The sequence below is a fragment of the Halichoerus grypus genome, chromosome 6 (genome assembly GCF_964656455.1).
Source record: "Halichoerus grypus chromosome 6, mHalGry1.hap1.1, whole genome shotgun sequence".
Taxonomy (NCBI): domain Eukaryota; kingdom Metazoa; phylum Chordata; class Mammalia; order Carnivora; family Phocidae; genus Halichoerus; species Halichoerus grypus.
The window spans coordinates 143,984,496-144,007,582 of NC_135717.1; positions in this window are offsets into that span (position 1 = coordinate 143,984,496).

Here is a 23,087-nt window from a genome sequence, read left to right on the forward strand (position 1 = left end):
GTGTATTTGTGTGTCTTTGTTTTGCAGCACAAACAATTGGACACTGTACAATACACATTAAAGAGCTCCATCCCATATTTATAACCTCAAGATTTCTAGTACTCAATATGAAAAATTGATATTTTAAGTAAAGCTTTCTAAGAAAAATCATCAGATATATCCCATATATGGGAACTACTAATCTTAACTTTGTCATTTGTGGATCAAAGGATCAAAACATAATTAAGCTTCCATAAGATGGTCTTCTTAAAGTGTATTGCTTTTTTTTTTTTTTTTTTTCATGTCAGGCTGTATTTAGGAACAGATATTCTAGCTCATGGAATTTTGTATAGCAACACTTGAAGAGTATATATATTTTTTTCTTTTTAAGCTTAGAGTTTATTAAAGATGCCAAAAAGATTTGTTGGCAATGACTAACCCTATTAAGGAATGAGCAATATGCATATTTTCTACTCTGTCATAATGATGAACAACTATGCATCTATGGACTGGGTTTCTGATAGCAACTTAAGAGTTTCCTCTCACCTAGAAAGTACTCACTATTATTAATCTTAGCACTAAGAGACTAGTCCCTCTTCTGGTGTGTTGAGATTACTCTTCTAAATTTTACTTTTTCCTCCTCTGAGTCTTAGCAACTATGATTTTCTAGACTGGGATATCTGCTTTTAATTTGATCCATTATTAATAATTATGTTTAATTTTTTAATAATTCTTATGTACTTGAAAGCATATTCATAAAATAATGAAACATTATTTATGATTTATACAGAAGGCTTTGTAACCCTTCCATCAATATGCATGTCACAAAGGCTGAGAGCTTGTCTTTTTAAGTGTTTATATGTATATGTATTTATTTTTAATAATGGTAATGGGTATAGTTTCTTGGATGTGTGTGTGTTTGTGTCCTTATTCTTTCTTCTCACTAGCAGATAACCTTATTTCTTGCTACTGTGGCCATGTGGAATGAGAAGAAAGACCAGGTCAGCTAGAATTCAGAATCAGGTTCTCTGATTTTAAATCCCAGGTTTTTATTTTTCTTTTGGAATTCCAAAACATATTCTAAGCTCACTGAAACCGGCCAACTACAATTTAAAATAGATATCAGTCAAAAGAATTTTTATTAAGTGCCAACTGAAGTGTCTGGTTTATCTTTTAATGATTGTGTTTGGAAGATAACCTTATAGCTGTGTGGTGAACATCTTAGCATTTTTGAAAGAACTATGTTCCAGCTATGTCATCAGTGAAGACCTGGTCTGTGTTAAAATCTCTCTAAGCAAATGACTCCACAACTTTCCTAAAGTCAGTCTGACGTTTACCTATTTTTACTGTCAGAATATTTTACTATATGGTTAAGCTTATCTTGTGCTGCTCCTTAATCTATCTTGTTCAATCTGCAGTATACTTTGGGAATAATTATTCATGATTTTCTGATATTAGGAGTTTCTAATGTCTCAAACTCTTATTCTAGATCTTTCCTCTGAGTCTTTTCTAACTCTTGCATGTCTTTCTTTACTTAGGTAATTTAGAAAGCTTCACTTTCCATCTATGCTGCTTTTCTTTTCTTTTTTTTTTTTTTTTAAAGATTTTATTTATTTATTTGACGGAGAGAGACACAGCGAGAGAGGGAACACAAGCAGGGGGAGTGGGAGAGGGAGAAGCAGGCTTCCCGCCGAGCAGGGAGCCCGATGTGGGGCTCGATCCCAGGACCTGGAATCATGACCTGAGCCGAAGGCAGACGCTTAACGACTGAGCCACCCAGGCGCCCCTGCTTTTCTATTATAAAAGCACCTTAATAACTCATTAGTTTTATTAGCAGAATCATAACACTGATTCATATTTATTTAGCATGTTAATCAGTATGACCTTCAGTATTGCAATTTCATTTTGGGAGACTTACAACACAGAGTTCCCCTTAATTGTTTACTTGAATATTGTATTTTTATTCATTCAGTTTCTATTGTCTATTCATACCTTGTTTGTTAATCCAGTTAAAGTACAAAATGCCTGCATTTTCACACTATAATTTAGCACTATTTTTTTTTTTAGCACTATTAAGGTATTAAATCTTAGCATAAAATATATGGCTAATTTTATTCTTTTCACCCTTAATGCTTATATTACCTTTTTGACCTTTAAACTTATAAATATGTAAACAAACTCAAAATTCAGAGACAGGCATCAGTGGGCAGTTTATACATTAAAGTGGATATGCTAAAATCAAGTCTTTTTTTTTTTTAATTTTCAAGTAATATACTCAAACATAAAAAAAAAACAACTGAGCATATTTATTACCCATTTATAATCTTGTTCTAACTGAATGTTTTAAATCAGTCCAATAAGATAGAGTTGTTGAACTTCAAGAGGAGCAATAAAAATATATTTTGGAAGATTGCATTTTTAATTTAGTAAATGATCTATAACTGTTTTATTTGTTTCAATTCTAAGAGTTTAAATCAAGCAATGTAACATAATACTTTCTACTATATTTTAGGAGGAACTAGTTAGTTCCTGAAAATAACTGCCCTCTCAAAAAATAGTTTTGAAATACCAAATAAAATTCATTTTAATAGAAAAATCAATTTGATTAAATCATGTAGATTATTTATTGTATTCAATAAAGAGCATTAGTTTCAGAGACATGAAAAGAAATAAATATATGTAAAGAAGAAAAAATTATCTGAAAAGTAAAGAAAACTAACACCATAGATGTTGACATGAGTTTAAATTCAATTACTATTTTATCTCTGACTAAATCCCACAGGAACATAAAATTAAAAAAAATATGCTAAGAAGTATGGCAGATTAACCTATCAGAATAAATATGTAAACTTGTAATGAAACAGAAATGGGTCAGGATCAGACAATAGCAACCAGAAATATAATTTACAAAGCTTGTGGCAGAGAGATAACGGTATCAGATTTAGGAGGTACAAAGATCTGGCAAGTGACAGGCAGTGCTATTTGACTATCAAATAAGAAGTCAGGAGATAGAGGAAGATAGGCAAGTTCTGGGAGGGTACCTAAATAGGGAGAGACTGGCAGATCTCTACAGTCTGGTAAGGCAAGCAGAATTCAGAATCTGAGGGTCAGATATTCAGGAGTAATATCATGACCAAGTAGGGCAGGTAAGTTCTCATCTTAGAACTCCTGATTTTAAAAAAAACAAATAAAAAAACAAACAAAAAACCAAATATGTTTACCACATACGTTCACAAAATAATTTATAGTGAGAACAAAGTCATTGTTCCTAGAAATATTTTACCTTTTGTTAAGTCAAGGACAAAGCAGTTAGTACTTTCTGAAGTTCATAGAACAGCTGACAATTTTTAAGGGTAAGTTGGGAACCAGGTATTATATGCAAGTACTTTATGTGTGTCATTTCTCTTAATCCTTAATTTATATTATGGGTATTATCTCCATTATACTTATGAAAAAAACAGAGGAACAGAGATTAAATCATTTGCTTAAGGTCATACAACTAGTAATGAATAAAGTCTGGATTGGAATTCAGGTAGTTCGACTCCAAAGCTACAACGATATACTATTCTAGAACAAGGACAGGTGAGATTCTAAGGTGAATATGATCAGTTTGAGTGTAATTCATTTTTGGACATCATGATGAAGTAGTGTGGACTAAGTAACTATCTACAACTCCTATATTTGAAATTCATAGTTAATAATTAAAATACTAAGGAACATTCTGTTTAAGTCAAACCACCACAAAATACTCTTCACTACACTTGAGAATAAGTTATGGAATCTTCAATAGAATGAGAAGTTGTCTTGTTGAATTTGGTCTTGGATTTATCTAAATTCATTTGTTCTTGTTATTCATTCATTCTTTACAATTATTTCACTCTGTGTGGCAAGAACTATATTAGGGACAGAGGAATTAACATAACAGAGAGCATGTCCTTATGAATTTATAGTTTATTGGTAGAGAGAGTCGATAAATAAATATGTATGTTATAATGTTTCTTTGAAATAGTGCTATGAGGAAAAATAAATCAGACTAAAGGTAGAGAGTAAAAGGAGAGGTGGTTCTTTTAAAGGGTGTTCATGAAAGGATTCTCTGGGGAGGTAAGTTTGAAAAAAGATTTAAAGTGAATGAACAAGGTTTCCAAATATGTGGTGGAAAATAATTTAAGAGGAAAGAGTAAGTGTAAGTACCCTGAGTTCAGAAAACAAAGGGAGGAGTATTAGGAGATGAGTTTGTAGAGACAGAAGTGAGATCACTGTAGACTCACTAGATTGTAGCATAACGTTCCCAAGGTGAACCAGATAGGAAGCCATTGGGGGTGTTTTACATGAGAAGTGTCATAATCAGATTTTTAAACATTTAAAATCCCCCTCCCCCCCCCCCCCAGCTACTGAGGTAATGCCTTAGACTAAGGTGCTAGTGGTGAAGGTAAAGACAAGTAGTCAGGCTGCTATATTTTAAAGGCAGAGCATAATATAATTACTCATGATTTCAGATTTGAAGTTTTGATGTTAAAAAAAGGAGAATATTTCAAAGTTTTTAGCCTGAGCAATTGGATGAATGGTGATACCAGGTTTGAGGGGATAGAAATAAGCATTTTAGAAATACTAAATGTTAAATGTCTATTAAGGATCCAAATGAGGATAGAGATTTGGCAGTCAGATGAACAGTCAAGAGATAGTGGGCATGTTCTAAGATAAGCATACAAATTTATGTAGATGGTTTCCAAAGCCTTACGACTGGATGGACTTGCCTAGGAATCTGGATGGATAGAGAACACAGAGAGGCAATGATTGAGTTCTGGGTTATTCCAGTACTTAATAATCAGGAAGAGGAAAAAATGCAGAAAATGTGTTTGAAAGGAAATATTAAAATAAAACCCAGGAATGGGTAGTGTCTTAGAATTGAAGAGATGAAAATGTTTCAAGAAGTAGGAAATGTCTATGTCAAATGTTGCTCAGAAGTTGAGTAAATTAGGACTAAATATAGACCATATAACCATAGAATTTACCAACATGGAAATTGTCATTATCCTTGAGTAAAAACAATTTCAAAGGAATGGTTGTGATCAAAGCCCTAAGAAATCAAATGGAGGCAGAAAACAAACAAACCCTTTGAGGAATTTTGCCAAAATGCAAACAGAGAAATTGGGCAATAACTAAGCACACAAAGTATAGTTTTCTTTTTTCTTTGGTGAATGTTGTTATAGAATGTTATATGCAAATAGAAATGATCCAATAATCAGAAAAAAAAATGAAATTTACATTTGAAAAAGAAAACTGAAGGAACAAAATTCTTGAGATAGAGAGGAGGATGAAATGCATATAAGTGCATGGGTTTACCTTAGGTAGATGTAGGGACTTTCCATTCACTGTAACAGAAAGGAAATTCCGAACACATAGGTACAGATGCAAGCAAGATAGCAGATGATGTGAGAACAGAAGTTCTATTTTGGTTCCCTCAGCTTACTCAGTGAACTAAGAATGTGGCTATCACTTGAGAGTGAGGTGGGGAGGTGGGTGCTGGAAATTTGAGGAAATCCAAAATGGTGTGAAATAATCTTCTTTGTGATGGGGAAAGTAAATTCCCTGTGATATGTATTAGAATAACAGAGCACTGCTGAGGTCCGAATTGAGATAAGTGGTGCCAAATGTGCAGTGAGACTAGCCAGCATGGTTATGTATACTTTCCACAGTTTCACAGTTGTGTTGAGCAGTGTGGGTGCAAGCACAGTGTCACAGCTATTTGGATTTAATTAGGATTGAGGTGTTTTGTTTTGTTTTGTTTGTTCAAATAAGTTCAGTAGATGAAAGCTATAGACCAGGAATCTAAACTGGATTTTTTTAATGAGTAACGGAGAGGTTGACTGCCAATATGAAAGTGATAGATCAATGGATTAATGGTCTTAATGGGTTGAAGAGTTATTGGAGTGGGACTAATGATTTGAGTAAGTGAGCTGGAAAGATAGGAACTCGTGTTTAGAGGTCTGATCCTGTCTAAGGTCTTTAAAATAAAAAGGAGAACGTCAGCTATTACAAGCTACTGATGTCACAAGCAGCTGGACTTGCTACTGAATAATTTAGAAAGATGGATGTGCAATTCACGTGTCATATGACCTGCAATTCACTCATCATATGGAAAAAATGAACCTTGTTTTTGAAATGGCATCTGTATACTCCAAAATAATAATAAAGGTAAAATTAACACTCCTGTGTTAATCATCAGGGAAATACAAATCAAATCCACAAGGAGATACCATCTTACACCTGCCACAATGGCTAGCATCAAAAAGACAAGAAATAACAAGTGTTGGGAAGGCTATGGACAAAAGGGAAACACTTACGCCCTGTTCGTGGGAATATAAATTTGTGCAGCCACTGTGGAACAGTCTGGAGGTTCCTCAAAATATTAAATCTAGAATTACCATATGATATAGTAATTCCATTTAGGAATTTACCCGAATGGTAAAAGGATATTTACCCAAAGAAAACGAAAACAATAATTCAAAAAGACATAGACTCCCCTATTCACAATAGTCAAGATATGGAAGCAGCCCAAATGTCCATCCATAGATGAATGCATAAAGAAGATGCATATATATATATAAAATATATGGAATATTACTTAGCCTATAAAGAAGAATGAGATGTTGCCATTTGCAATAACATGGAAGAACTTAGAGGGTATAATGCTAAGTGAAATAAATCAGGCAGAGAAAGACAAATACCATATGATTTCACTCATATGTGGAATTTAAGAAAAAAAAAAGCAAATGAACAAAGAAAGAAAGAGATAAACAAAAAAAAACCAGATTCTTAAATATAAGCTGATGGTTGCCTGGTGGGGGAGGTAGTTAGGGGCTTGAATGAAATAAAGGGGAATAAGAGTACACTTATCTTGATGAGCACTGAGTAATGTATAGAATGGTTGAATCATTATATTGTACATCTGAAATTAATATAATACTATGTTAATTATACTTTGATTAAAAAATTAACATGTAAATGACTCGAGATAATCTGTATTAATGTGATTTAAAAAAAAATCTAGTCTGTAACTCAATTCCGAATTATTTTTACGGAAGTTATAAAAGTTTGAAGGATTAATACACGATGTAGCAAAGTTGTCTTTGTATACAAAATGCTGACACACTGAAACACAAAATATTGACACATACCCTAAGTCAATGCAATGAGCGATGATTTAACAAGTTTCTGTAACTTTGAGACAATGGTTTAGTCAGTATCTTATCAGTACAAAATTATTTGATTTCTTCTACTTTATTTTATCTTAGTGATCTTCAAAAATTACCCTTTGGCCTTAGATATAATTTTTAGGCATAAGCTCCAAAAGCAGTACATTAAAAAAATTTATTTGCTGTAACTCTTGAGTTTTTCTCTAAAATATATTCCTAGTACATGGAAATACTAAATTATTGATGAAATATTAAGAAGTTATAAGAATTTGATAAAAATGTTATAGTGTTGTCACTTATTTTACCTATGTGTGCATACATATATAAACATATAGTGGTACTTTTTGCAGAAACTAAATGGCAAATTCATTGAACTTAGTTATTCTGGAAAAAGGCTATATACATCTCTTCTTGATGCTAAACAAAATAGCTTAGTTTTATTTCAGAGATTTAAAAACAAACATTTAATATAAACACATGTTTATTACAATTTCCAAAAAGGCATGTACTTTCATCAAAGTAATTTTAAATATTTGGGAATCATAATAAGTTCTTGGCACTAGATTGTCCTTGTGATTTAAAACATGTTTTTTTATACAAATAACAAATCCAATGTTTGTGTGTGATTGTTTTCCTAGCAATCATATAGTTGGATATAGTTTATTAAGTAGGGAAATCTTAACATTGCCAACTAGTACCTTGTGAATACCTTTTGACTTCAGTGGATTGTAAAATGGTTCCCAGAATATATATTTAATGTATATACACACTTACATATACAGATTAAATATTTTCTTTCTGACATTCTCAATGATAGTCTCACTCACATGAAAATTTGAAGCCCATATGGAAAATCTGGGGAATTTGGTATGAGAATATTGGTAATAGAAGCCTACATTCCCCTTATTTGAGGATTTTGGCATCCTTTTTAATCCTGATTTGTTTATGTAATCTACTATTGCTGCTTCTTTGTGCTTCCTACTATTAAGAATTTTGTGTTTGAGTCACAGAATTTTAAGGGTTGAAAGATGAGATTTTAGAATCCTTCTATTTTCCAGCAGGGGAAACTGTAGTCCAGATAGATTGAAACTTGCTCAAGGGCCACATAACTAGCAAAAGGCAGATTCTGAATTCAAGTTTTCTGACTTTAAATCTTGCGCCCTTTCCATGTTGTGCTGGAGCGGGCCTCTAAGGATTGACAGGGTATCCTGAGGGAGCCTGAGCCGAAGGAAGTTATTCTGGGAGAAGAAAGCAAGAGCTTTATGATGTCCTGTTAGGGAAAAAGCAAAATAAAATGCAGTTGTTACTTGAAGTTTGGAGGGAAAAAGAACAAATAAAATATGGATAACTTTAAAAGAACATCATATAAGGCTGTTAGTACATCAATCCAGTGTTTATTTTGAGCAGTTGGTGACATTTAGAAAGAAGTGAGGTTTCCAGACATTTTCGGTAGGTGGTCAGTTTGACATTTCTATATAATGCCTCTCTGGGCTAATAAAACTTGTCTGTTCCTGCTGGTTCCATTTTCATTTTATTCTTTCTGTTCATTTAAAGCAACAATTTAGTAAATCACAGTAAATAGGCAAATACTGAAAGTCAAGTGTTTATACATGCTAAAAATTCTTTAAGCCTGGACTTTTTTTTTTTTTTTCTTCATAACAGATGGGAGAAATGTGAGTAATTTCACTGGAATTCTGTAGCCTTATTTAAAAAAATTCATTTAGCGGCATTTAAATATTCAGTTTATGTCTAATAAAACAAATCATATTTTTAAAAAAGCCCCACAATTATTATCAAAACAGATTCATGTGGCTTGGCAACTGCAAATAACATGGACATCTGTTACTGGGAAAATAAGTTAAACCAAAATAAATTGAACCATAGTGAATGTTGCTGTAATTTAGCAATTATTATTTTAAACTACAAATTTATCCTACCTAACATCAGCTGGACTTTTGTAATATGTCCTATTTATAGCATGTCATGTCACCCACAAACCTGTTTCAAAGATTGCCTAAATTTCTCAAACCCTAAAACATAGACCCACTAGTCTACCTAGTACCATCTTCTCATAAATTATCTAGTCTCCTATATTTATGTGAATATCATTGCAATCCAGATAGTTCCCTCCCTTTTCTTATTTTCTCCCCTATATCTTAATTCACCTTGATTCCTTCTCACCTCCAAAGCAGGAAGTGTTCCTGCTTCCTCTTATGAGACTGGGCATATATCTTTGCTCTTCAGTACATTGTGCCTCCTAAGATCTTTTTATATGTTGTCTTCTTTTTAAAAGGTGTAATTAATAGGGGGTGTGGGGACTCTGGAACTGGCTCTGCTTATCCCCATCCAAAACTTATGGAGCTTTTTTCTCCCTCTGCCTTCAGGTCTCGCTCTTGTTATCCAGGACTTTACCCTATTTGGAGAACATTTGACGATCTTAGGACATTAAAAAAGAGATTGTCCAATGGAAGTCGTTGTGAGGGGAATTTCTCCTGCTAAAGACTGACAAGCATCGCACAGGTATCTGTAGAGGCTACTTTACCCTTAATACCCTCAGTAAAAAGAACAGCTTAAGTAGCTGCTCAGCACAGGTCATGCTTCCCTCCTATAGGAGCTGGTATAGACAGGATTTGCTCTTGGAAGAAGTGAGGTAATCTTATTGATGTTCCCAGTCCCTAACAGGAATGATCCACTTAGGTTTGGGAGGCTCTCTCTTTTCTACCTTGTGGGTTTTCCTTACCTTTCTGCCAGAATTAACACTAACCAAGAATAGCTTAAAATACTGTTGTTCATATGCCTCTTAAAATGATGTTTATGAATAAACCTAAGGCTGTATTCTTTTTTGAGCTTTGGTTTTTTACCCTCCTCCTGTTTTATTTTCTTGATAGTGCCTGCTCTTGCAAATTAAAAGACTTCACTCTTACATGGCTATCAATGAAATGGGCTTCATAAGCCAATTTGAAAGGCAAATCTTATCATTAACTCTTTGTTTTTTCAGCTACAGTGATCTTAATTCCCTCCAATCTACTTCTGTTGAATCAGGGAAGATTATGCATAAATATTTGCACATAAGAAAAGCAAATTATTCTATTTAAAATATTATACATCTGAAACTGCCCCTGTACCCTTTTTACTGATTCCTTCATCTTTTTATGCACTAAACTTTGAAATGTTCCTACAGTAACAATGATGACAAACAACAAAGACAAGCCTGTGAACTTCTTAACTAATAAAGGTATCAACCTACTTCTCTCCTTTTCCCAATCTATTGCTCCATTCAAATATCTTGAAGAGTGAAGTCCCTTTATTGGCTGCAGTCTTCAGTGCTTATATTCTTCTGTCTGCTCCTAGAAAACTTATTTCTTACTATTGATATCTTAAGTAGATATTGGTTTAAATATCACCATGATTATATTTGTGACTTTTCTCTGAATTTGTCTATCACCATTTCTGCAAGGGAACATCCACATCCAAATCCGTTCATGCTGAAATGTTCCCTATGCAGGTGAGTTATTTCTCCTTCTAGCCAAGGTTAATTTCTGCACATATCCTCTGGCTCCCATGACCAATACCCTTTCTTCTCCATCTCCAAGACATTCCTGAATCAACTAATTGCTTTTTTTCTCTTCATCTTCAAACTCTTTGGCCCTCTCTGCTGGTTCATTAGTTTTGTCTCCTTTCCTGTCTGTTGTTTTGTTGCACCCCTAAGTAGAAGTGTTCCCCAGATTTCTCCTCTCACTGCTTCTCTCACCTTGCTCTTTCAGTCTATCTAAGGGTTTACATTTATTTTCAAGGTTTTAATAACCCACATTCTTAGTTGGTCACTCCCCAATCTAAATCTAAAGTAATAATACTTCAATGGTATAACTTTACCATTACTTTAGTAGTTATATTAAAGTGGCTAAAAATGCTAAGAGATCGTAAAGAAAGCACACATAAAACCCATATATTATCCAAATTTTATTTTCTCCCTTGGAGCAAAATAATTTGCCGAGGCACTCAGTAACACAATGTTTTAATTTTGCATTTCTGTTTTTGTATTCTCTAGTTTGAAAACAAAGCACATGTTAACTCTGGATTTCAGTATGACTTGTAGTAATATGTGGTATAAAATGCTTTTTGAACTGTTTCTGAGCACAGCATGGAAGTTTCTTATTGACTTTTTGCTCACTGTGAATGAGACAGACCTTTCTAAATTATTAAAGTGCAAGTGATTTCTTCAAGGTACTATTGTAGGATATTTCTTGACTTAGGGTTATTTTCTCTTTACCTCATTCTTTTCACACAAAGTTAAATATCTTGTAGATTCTGGAGTTTTCTTATTTGTGGAATCGTCTTATGGAATCTCATTAGTATTTTTGATTCAAGCATTAGAATATGAAAAAATGAACTTCATATATTTACACACATAGGAGAAATAAATTTCATTCTTGCTATTACTGAATAAGTGTTAAGTATTTTCCAAGCACTGAGTAAAGCAAATGTATTTCTGATCTCCATGTTGTTATCCAGGGCCTAACTTAATTATGATTTTAAGAGTATCAAAACTATTAAAGTTAATCTTTTCATTAGGTGAAAATATTGAAATCAATGGAGGTAAATAGATATGAACTGATGCACCTTAATCTTAATGGTGTAGACCTCAATTCTTAATCTTAATTCATAGGCCTCAATTCTTGCATATGTAGTAACATGGGTAGGAATGTTAAGATGAGAGAGCAAATTGTAAAATTCTCTTCATGAGAGCATATGACTTGTTTAATTTTGCAAAGCCTAACAACTTGCCCAAAGTTAAATATTAAAATTTCTGCATTTATTTCTCTTAAAAATAAAAATAATTTGGCAACTATTTCAAGAAGGAATAATTAGTAAGCAATATGAAATAGAGGACATGTTATGGAATATCTTATTTTTATGTTAGATTCAGTTTGCTTAATTTCCTCTAGGGGAAAGAATAGTTACTCAAAGTTCTATCTATAGATGTGTAATGAGTTAATTAATGACAAGAATTATACTGCACAAAGACAACAATTTCCTCAATAGAATTACAGATTGTACTATATGCTCTTCAAAATATAAGGGATGGTAAGAATTAAAACATTTCAAAGTACATATGTCTTTGTCTTCTAAATTTCTAGCAATGTTTACTTAGTTTTCAAAGCTATAGTTCTTTAAAACCCGTTGTTTCCATGTATTATTCCTAGGAGAAACAAAGTAAATCATAAATTTAATTACAATTAAAAACTTTATTTGATTTTGGGTAAAATGAGGAGGTAAAATCAAAACAATGAAATAAACAATTTTCACATGAAAACTGTTTGGTGTTGTTAGAGAAGACAACTTTGATTTCTCAAATAACAGATAAAAGGAACTTTAGCAGGACTTGAATGAAAGGAACTTTGAGACAGAGCTGGTAAATTGCCTGAATGTTTGAAAGTGCACATTTCAAACCATAGTAATTTTTTAAAATAAAAAAAATATTTTTTAAGAAACTATTAAAACAAAACAAAAAAGGATTTTAAAAGTAAAATCAGGGTATTGTTTCATAGCCTAGAAATCAATTTAAATTATTTAAATTGATGGGGAAATCTCAAATCTCTGTAATAATAGGAAACAATGTATTCTGAATCCCACAGACCAAGTGAGGAATCTATTGTTGACACCAGGGTTTGCTCAGAAATTAAGCCACATTATTTGGTACTTGGCTACATCAGCATCAGTAGATCCATGATCTGCAGAAATGTCTCAGGAATTGGTTTCTGGACGATCATATTCACAGGTTCTGATTCAGCAGCTGCAATGTACACCTAAAAATTCCTCAGGAAGGGACTATTCCCCGGGTGATAGTTTTCAGTGGGACCAGTGATATATATTATATATATAAATTTACTATGAATTTAAGTTACAGGATTTGAATATATAGTTTACTATTTTTTTAAAAGATTTTATTTATTTGAGAGAGAAAGAACATGAGCAGGGGGGAAGGGTAGAGGGAAAGGGAGTAACAGACACCCTGCTGAGCATGGAGCCCAAAGCGGGACTCCCTCTCAGGACCCTGGGATCACGACCTGAGCCAAAGGCAGATGCTTAACTGACTGAGCCACCCAGGAGCCCTATAATTTACTTTTTAGTATAAATTTATTTAGCAACTGACAAGTGTGTTTGCTATGTTTTAGATGATTTACTAGGTCTTACAGGTGATAGAGTGTTGAGTAGATCATAAGAAGTTTTTAGTATAAGAGGAATTGGACAGGAACAATATATCTCTAAATAGAACACAACAGTCATTTTGTTCAATCCTTTTTCATTATTGACTGAAGCAATGCCTATCATATAGTAGTACTCAATATATATATTTGTTGGATGAATAGATATAAATATCACAGGAGAATGAAAGTGTTCCAAGTGTTCAAAGCATGGGTAGTAGTGTATTTGCAGAACGCTTCATGAGTCACATCCCTGGATATGGCTCAATGCTGGGTTCAGTGGTGCTGGACATGAAACCTTGTGATGCATATTAAGCAGATGTGAGGCATTATATTTCTTTCTTTCTTTCCTCCCATTCATTTGTTCATTCATCATTCAATAGTTTATGAACACCTCCCAATGACAAGACCAGAACACAGAAATAACAGAGATCTGCCATTAATGAGGTCACCATGTATTGAAGGAGACAGGCAAATATATAGGCAATTAAAATAGATCATGATAAATGCTATGATAGGTTCTATGGGAAAGAAAAGGGGAGAAAGAGAGAATATATGTAATGTGTCAGGGTTGGTGCATCTGATTTTGTCTCCTGTCTTCAGAACTGAATTAGGATGAATAGGAATTAGTCTGTTTATATTTAATCTCTCAGAGTAACATTAATCCTGAGTTTAGTTCCAATTCCTCTCTTACCTTCTCAAATTACCTTGTTAACCATTATACATTCCATGTTGAATGGATACAATTGTCTACAATACACTTCACATTTTGTTTTCTCATCAGCTGCAACATAACTCCGTTAACACTCCATTCCGTCCTCTGTACTCTTTGATTGGACCTGTAATTTCTTCACATTATTATGTGCCTATCCTAATAGCAAATATGGAACTGTCTTGCTAATCGACCCCTGTGTATCTTTGTAAGGCACATTATAAATGCATGTTTGCTTTGGGCTTTTACTTTGATACATGGTGGGAAATCAATTCAATTTTCATTTTGTTTGGCATTTCTTTCAGTTGTTCTCTTTTCACTTATGAAGCCCACCTTAAAGATTCCCTTTATGTATTGTGTTAGCTGCCTTAAAAGTATGTGGCAAACTCCTATACTGATCCTGTAAACCCATCTGTTTCATTCCAAGCAAGCAGTTTTCCACAATCTTTGACATCTATACTCACTGTATCATTATTTGAAATAATTATTTGACAATTTCTCAAGCTAGGGTAAAGGGCTATGTCTTATATTTAGCTTTGAAAATAATCTAAGAAGCTGAACTGCATAGGGATTCCTAACATGCCATATAAAGTCAGACCGCCTGTGGTCAGATCACATCTGTTATTTACTCTCTCTGTAAATTAAGGCCATTGACCTCTGTGGGCCTCACTTTCCTCATCTGAGAGATGGTGATGATGATAATACTTACACAATAAGATTCATGCAAACCTTAAATGTGTTTATATATGTAAAATGCTTAGAATGGCATTTACTAATACTTATTACTTATGCATGTGTTCTAACCAGATCACTACCCCCGTGGAAATTATGGAGATGCTACTTACAATAATAAAGGCTAATATTCAAAGGTGGATTGACACGAAAATCATAAAGCTTAATCGTTAGGCTCTCTCACTTGGACAGGTCCCTATTGGTCATGCATTTTTGGTAAAACCTCTGAAAGTAGTGTGATAACTGCAAGTACTTGAGACCATTGTCTCTTCCCTCCATGACTTTCTCCCTACTATAATACCTGTGGATTGGCCACAGGCATTATTAGGATACAGTTAAGGGAAAGTTGAGCTGGGAATATATTTACTTTGGGTTTTGTGGGATGTAGTTGCATAGTTTACAACACCTTTGCTTTATAGCCAAATAATTGTTAGCTCTGTCAGTTATGAAGAGCTTTCAGGAATACCTCTACTGTCCATGATGCAAACCCCCCATGACATCCTTACAGTGTTAGAGGTTGTAATGAAATGTGAACTCATCCTATGGATCTCAACACTAAAAATATGTGTGGTAGAGGAGATAGAGTATGAAATGTGTGAAGCCAGAAGCTAGTTTGTGGACAACTTTCTATCATAGAACATATAAAATTGTGTGTGGGGGGGAGTTTGTGTCTTCTCAATATCTTGTTAAAACTATCAATAATAACAATATATTAAAATAAATTTCAAAAATCATTCTATTCTTTACAGAAAACATTTCAAAATAATTTTCACATGAAAGGACAATTGAAGAGTATGCAGCCAAAAATGTAGAAAAACATTTGTGTTAAGAAATTAATAAAATAGTCTTAGATTTTTAGATTTTGTGATGTGCATATTTATCAGCATTTTAACTTTGTAGTTCTTTCTGATTATTTTCACATTCTAAATAAATGACTGAAATGTATTTAATTTTGAATTTGTAATCTTATTTTATTTTTCAGTATAATCTTCCAAATTATAGAAACTTCAGTACTCACAAAATCTGAGTCCATCCCGGCTAACATGTAATGGGTGATTTTATGTGCCAGGTGTTTTTTTTCCCCTTCAGTTTTATTGAGATATAGTTGACAGAGAGCACTGTATAAGTTTACGGTATACTGCACCGTGATTTCACTTACATATATTATGAAAGGATAATCACAATAAATTTAACATCCATCATCTCATACAGATACAAAAAAAGTTTTTTTCCTTATGATGAAAACTTTTAGGATCTACTCTCTTAGCAACTTTCAAATATACCATACAGCAGTGTTAACTATAACCATCATTACATACCCAGTACTTATTTATCTCATAGCTGGAAGTTTGTATCTCTTGACTAGCTTCATCCAATTCCTGCACCCTTCACCCGCCATCTCTGGCGACCACAAATATAATCCTTTTTCTATAAGTTTGTTTATTTGTTTTAGATTCCACATATAAGTGAAATCACCCACTATTTGTCTTTCTGTCTGACTTATTTCACTTAGTATAATGCCTGCAAGGTCCATCTGTGTTGTTGCATACAGCAAAATTTCCTTGTTTTTTATAGCTGAATAATATTCCATCATATATACCATGACTTCTCCATTCATTCATTCATGGGTGGACGCTTAGGTTGTTTCCAGTTCTTGGATATTGTAAATAATGTTGCAATGAACAAGGGTGTGCAAATATCTCTTAGACATAGTGTCTCAACACTAAGAATTTTAACCCTCTGAATCCCTTCCCCTTCTCTGCCACCCAGCAGAGAAGTCCATCTCTTTTTCTCTCTTCCAGTATAATGATAGATATATAAATCTTCATGAGACGTTTATTTCCCTCTTACACTGTTTCTTCCAAGTATCCGATATTTTGAGAAAATTATTTATAACAAGCTCTTAAGTCTCTGATTCTTGTTTTTTTTTTTAACTGAAAGTATAGATGACACACGGTATTACATTAGTTGCAGGTTTACAGCATAGTGATTCAACAATTCTATGTGTTATGCTGTGTTCATTATAAGTGTAGATACCATCTGTCACCATACAACACCATAGTACCATGCTTTACCTTTTATTCCCCTGACTTATATTACTCCATAACTGGAAGTCTGTATCTCCTACTCCCCTTTACCCATTTTGCCAATTTCCCCCATTCCCCTTCTCTATGGCAGCCATCACTTTGTTCTACTTTGGGTCTGTTTCTGCCTTTTTTTTTTTTTTTTTGATTCCTTAAGTCATTTGTTTTATGTATTAGATTCCACATGTTTGTGAAATCATATGGTATGATTTTGACTTATTTTTGACTTTTGACTTATTTCATTTAGCATAATACCCTCTATGTCCATCCATGTTGTCAGAAATAACAAGATCTTATTCTTTTTTATGGCTGAGTAATATTAACATTCCAGTGTGTGTGTATATGTGTGTATACATATATGTATATTTGAAATAGTGATTTCATTCTCTTTGGATAAGTAGGGAATTACTGGATTATAGAGCATTTCTATTTTTAATTTTTAAGGAGTCTCTATGGCTGTATCAATTTAGATTCCCACCAATAGTGCATGAGAGTTCCTTTTTTTCTCCACATCCTTGCCAACACTTGTTATTTCTTGTCTTCTTGACTCTAGCCATCTTTACAGGTCTAAGTGATACACCTTGTGATTTTGATTTGCATTTCTCTGATGATTAGTGATTTTGAGCATCTTTTCATGTGTTTGTTGGCCATTTGTATGTCTTCTTTGGAAAAAAATGTGTATTCAGATTCTCTCCCCATTTTTAATTAGATTTTATTATATATATTTTTTGGTTTTGAGTTGTATGTTCTTTTCTATATTTTAGATTTTAATGTTTTATCAGATATATGATTTGCAAATATCTTCTCCCATTCAGTAGGTTGCCTTTTTGTTTTGTTAATAGTTTCTTTCCTTGTGTATAAGCTTTTTATTTTGGTGTTGTCCCAGTTGTTTATTTTTTCTCTCTTTCCCTTGCCTCAGGAGACATACCTAGAAAAATGTTGCTAAGACTGATGTCCAAGAGATTACTAGCTATGTTTTCTCCTAGGAGTATTATGGTTTCATGTTTCACATTTAGGTCTCATCTATGTGTCTATATCTGTGCCAGTACCATACTGTTTTGATTACCACAGCTTTGTAGTATAACTTGAAATCTGGAATTGTGAAATCTCTAGCTATGTTCTTCTTTCTCAAGATTCTGTCAGCTCTTCAGGATCTTTTGTGGTTCCATACAAATTTTAGGATTGTTTGTTCTAGTTCTGTGAAAAATGCTGTTGGTATTTTGATAGTGATTGCATTAAATCTAGAACTTTGGGTGATATGGACATTTTAACAATATTCTTTTAATCCATGGACATGAAATATATTTCCATTTCTTTGTGTCATCTTCAATTTCTTTCATTAAAGATTTATAATTTTCAGAGTACAGATCTTTCACCTTCTTGGTTAAGTTTATTCCTAGGTATTTTATTATTTTAGGTGCAATTGTAAACAGGATTGCTTTCTTAATTTCTCTTCCTATTGCTTCATTATTAGTGTACAGAAATACAACAGATTTCTAAATATTGGTTTTGTATCCTGTGACCTTACTGAATTTATCAGTTCTAGCATTTTTTTGGTAGAGTCCTTTAGGTTTATATATATATATATATATATATAAAAGAATGAAAGTTTTATACATATATCTGCAAAGAATGAAAGTTTCATTTCTTTCTTACCAATTTGGATGCCTTTTCTTTCTTTTTATTTTCTGATTGCTGTGGCTAGGACTTCCAGTACTGTTTGGAATAAAAGTGGTGAGACTGGACATTTTTATCTTATTTCTGACCTTAGGGAGAATGTTCTCAGTTTTTCCACTATTAAGGATGATGTTAGTTTTGGGTTTTTCATATATGGCCTTTATCAGGTTGAAGTGTGTTCCCTCTAAACCTACTTTGTTGAGGGATTTTATCATGAATGGTTGTAATTTGTCAAATGCTTTTTCTGCATCTGTTGAAATGATCATATGCTTTTTAAATCTTTTCTCTTATTTATGTGATGTACCACATTGATTGATTTGTGAATATTGAACCATCCTTATATCCCAGGGATAAATCCCACTTGACTGTGGTGAATGATTTTTTTAATGTATTGTTGGATTTGGTTTGCTAATTTTTTTGAGGATTTTTGCATCTGTGTTCATCAAAGATATATTGGCCTGTAGTTCTCCTTTTTTGCCGTGTGTTTGTCTAGCTTTGGTATCAGGGTAATGCTGGCCTCATAGAATGAATTCAGAAGTTTCCTTCCTTTTCAATTTTTTGGAATAGTTTGAGAACAATAGATAAGACCGTTGTGTTTTCATTTTCATTTGTCTGTGTGTAATTTTTTATTTCATCTTTGAGTTCTTGGTTGACCCATTCATTATTTAGTAGTATGTTATTTAACCTCCATGTATTTGTGTTCTTTCCAGATTTTTTTTCTTGTTGTTGATTTCTAGCATTCTGGTTGGAGAGGTTGCATGATATGGCTTCAGTCTTTTCTAATTCTTTGAGACCTATCTTGTGGCCTAATATTTGATCTATTCTGGAGAATGTTTCATGTGCACTTGAAAAGGATGTGTATTTTGCTGTTTAGGGTGGAATATTCTGAATATATCTGTTAAATCTATCTGTCTAATGTGTCATTCAAAGCCACTGTTACTTTTTTGATTTTCTGCTTACATGATCTGCCCATTGATTTAAGTGGAATATTAAAGTCCCATACTGTATTACTGTATTAGTGTGGATTACTTCCATTAAGTTTGCTATTAACTGTCTTATGTATTTGGGTGTCTCAAGTTGGGTGCATAAATATTTGCAATTGTTATATCTCCTTGTCAGATTGTTCCCCTTTTTATTATATAGTGTCTTTTTTGTCTCTTTTTACAGTCTTTGTTTTAAAATCTATTTTTCCTGCTATAAATATTGCTAACCCTGCTTTCTTTCCACATCCATTTGCATGATAAATATTTCTCCATACCTTCTCTTTCAATCTGCATGCATTAGGTATGAAATGAGTCTCTTGTAGGCAGCATATAGATGGGTCTTGTTCATTTTTTTTTTTTAATCCATTCTGTCACCCTATGTCTTTTGATTGGAGCATTTTATCCATTTACAGTCAAAGTAATTATTGATAAGTGTGTATCTATTCCTATTTTGTTACCTGTTTTATGTTTGTATTTGTAGTTCTTCTCTGTTCCTTTCTTCCCATGCTCTGTTCTGTCACAATAAGTTGACTTTCTTTAGTGACATATTCAGGTTCTTTTCTCTTTATTTTTTGCATATCTATTACCGGATTTGATTTGTGGTTTACCCATTTGGTTTGTATATAATATTTTCTGCATATAGCAATCACTATTTAGTTAGTCACTTAAGTTTGAACCCATTCTTTAAGTCTTTCCCCTCCATGTTTTAGGTATATAGTTTCATATCTTACATTCTTTTATTTTGTAAGTCTTTGACTGAATTTTTATAAATATACTTATTTTTACCGCTTTTGTGCTTCCTACTTTTCTTACCCTTACTTATGGTCTTTGCTTTTCATTGAAGAGTCCCCTTTAACATTTCTTGTAAGGCTGATTTAGTGGTCATGAATTCCTTTAACTTTTTTTTGTCTGGGCAACTCTTTATCTCCCCTTCTATTCTGAATGATAGCCTTGCCAGATAGAGTATTCTTGGCTGCAGATTTTTTCCTTTCAGCACTTTGAATATATCATGTCACTTTCTTCTGGCCTGCAAAGTTTCTGCTGAGAAACCTGCTGATCACCTCATGGAGTTCCCCTTGTATATAACTGTCTTCTCTTGCTGCTTTTTTAAAATTCTCTTTATCACTATTTTTTGCCATTTTAACTATTATGTGTCTTGGTGTGGACCTCCTTAGGTCAATTTTATTTGGGGCTCCCTGTGCCTCCTGGATCTGGATTCCTGTTTTCTTGCCCAGATTCAGGAAGTTTTCAGCTATTTTTTCTTCAAATAAATTTTCTGCCTCCTTTTCTCTCTGTTCCTTGCTTCTGGGATCCATATAATACAAATGTTCCTTCTGGGATCTGTATAATTCAAATGTTATGTTTGATGATGTTGCTGAGTTCCCTAAGACTATTTTCATTTTGCATATTTTTTTTCTCTTACCTGCTCAGCTTGATTACTTTCCATTACTCTGTCCTCCAAGTCACTGCTTAATTCTTCTGCTTCCTCCATCCTGATATTTATTCCACCTAGTGTATTTTTAATTTCACTTATTGTGTTCTTCATCTCTGATTGGTTCTTTTTTTTTCTTTGTTAAGGGTCTCACTAATGTCCTCCCTCCCTCTCAAGTCCAGTGAGTGTCTTCATGATCATTACATTAAATTCTCTATCCAGCATATTACTTATATCCATTTGGCTTAGGTCTCTTGTTGTTATTTTGTCCTGTTCTGTTCATTTGGGACCTATTCCTCTGTCTCCTCATTTTGTCAAACTCTGTTTGTGTGTGTCAGGAAAGTCAGTTTCGTCTCCTGCTCTTGAAAGCAGTGGCCTCACGAAGAAGAGGTTCTGTTGTGCTCTGCAGTGTACTGTCCCCTTTTTACTGGAAACAAGCATTTCAGGGGTGTCTCCTATATGTATTGTGTGCATCCTGCTGTTGTGGCTGAACTGCTTTTTCATTCAGTCCAGTCATCTGCAGTGGCTCTTTTTGCCTGTTGTGGACAGTGTTTGGTCTTTGTGGTATAGGTGGGCCAGTCTGGGGCCCACCTTGGGCTTGAGTTGAGTCAGCAAAGGTGTTTGCCAGAGATGTAATAGCACCAAACTGCAGGGTGCTCTCCTTCAAGAAACTTTTGTTGGTGGGCGAGGCCTGCAATCATACGAGCTGTCTGCCCCTGGCCCACTGCTGGACCTGTAGTCTGACTGGTGTGTACGGTTATTTTTCCCTCTCCCCCGGGCAGGAGTCTTTGGAGTGGTTCTGGCCTCTCAGGATACCTTCCACATGCTAGGTTTATGACACCACTTTGGATGGGATCCAGCCATGAGTGCTACCACCACTACTGGGACTAAGGCTGGCCAGGTTGAAGTGGGTGGATCTGCAAAATACGATATGTTAATAAGATTTGCACTGGTCTTCTGGGGGAGGGGACCCACAGTGCTGGGACTGAGGCAGGCCTGACTGGAGGGGGCAGATGTGCTAAATTGTGGGGAGGCAGTGTGTGGTATAGCAAGTTAGGTAGGGTGTCATGCTGATTCCTGAAGGTGGTCATGTATTTATGCTGGGGAATGGGAGGGAGAGAAATGGTGGCTGCCAGCTCCTTTGTTCCTGGAGATGTTTGTCCCCCAGTGATTTCTGTCCCTCCAGGACATGTTCTTAGATTAGTAATAACTCTCCCTCACAAATGCCTTAGGTGTTTTTCAAATTGCTGCTTTTTTGCTGTATTTCTGCAGGCTATTTATTGTGCTATCTCTTTAAAGGTGGGGATTCAGTTTCCTTTTGTCCCCCTGGCTCTCCCAGAGCTTAGCTGGCTGATTTTTTTTTTTTTTTTAATTCCATGTTTTAAGTCCCACTGGTTGTAAGAACTCATAAAATTTGGCCTCTCTGGTTTTCAAAGCCAAACGTTATGGGGATTAGTCTTCCCTGTTGCAGGCTCCTCAGTGTGAGAGTCTGTTTCTCCTCCCTCTCTGCACCAGCAGCTCCCTCCTTCCCTTGGATAGTCCTACATATCTGTTTAGGTCCCAACCATATCCCACCCTTCCTATCCTCTTTGATGTGGTCTTTTCTCTACATTTAGTTGTGGAGTTTGTTCTTCTGGTCTTTGGGTCATTGTCTGGGTTATTTACACTGATGTGAGTGTTATCTAGTTGTATCCTGGGATGAGGTGAGCTTAGGGTCCTCCTACTCTATATCTTCCCAGCTTCCTCTCTGTAATTGATGTCTTTCTGTATGCTTGTCCTTCTTTCTCTTTATTTTTAGTGTATTTATTATAGGGTTTGGGTTAGTGGTTACAATGATGTTCATAAATAACATCCTAAGTGTACCTAAGTATAAAGCACTCTATATTAAGTCTATATATGATCACTTAAGTCAAACACATTTTATAAGGATTTCTTTTTTTTAACTCCCCCCTCCATACTTTATGTATATGTTGTCATAATTTACATCTTTGTATTCATAATTTTATTACTTCTAATTATGGCCCTTTTTTCCCCCCCACTTAAAGAAGTCCCATTGACATTTCTTTTAAAGCAAGTTTACTAGTGA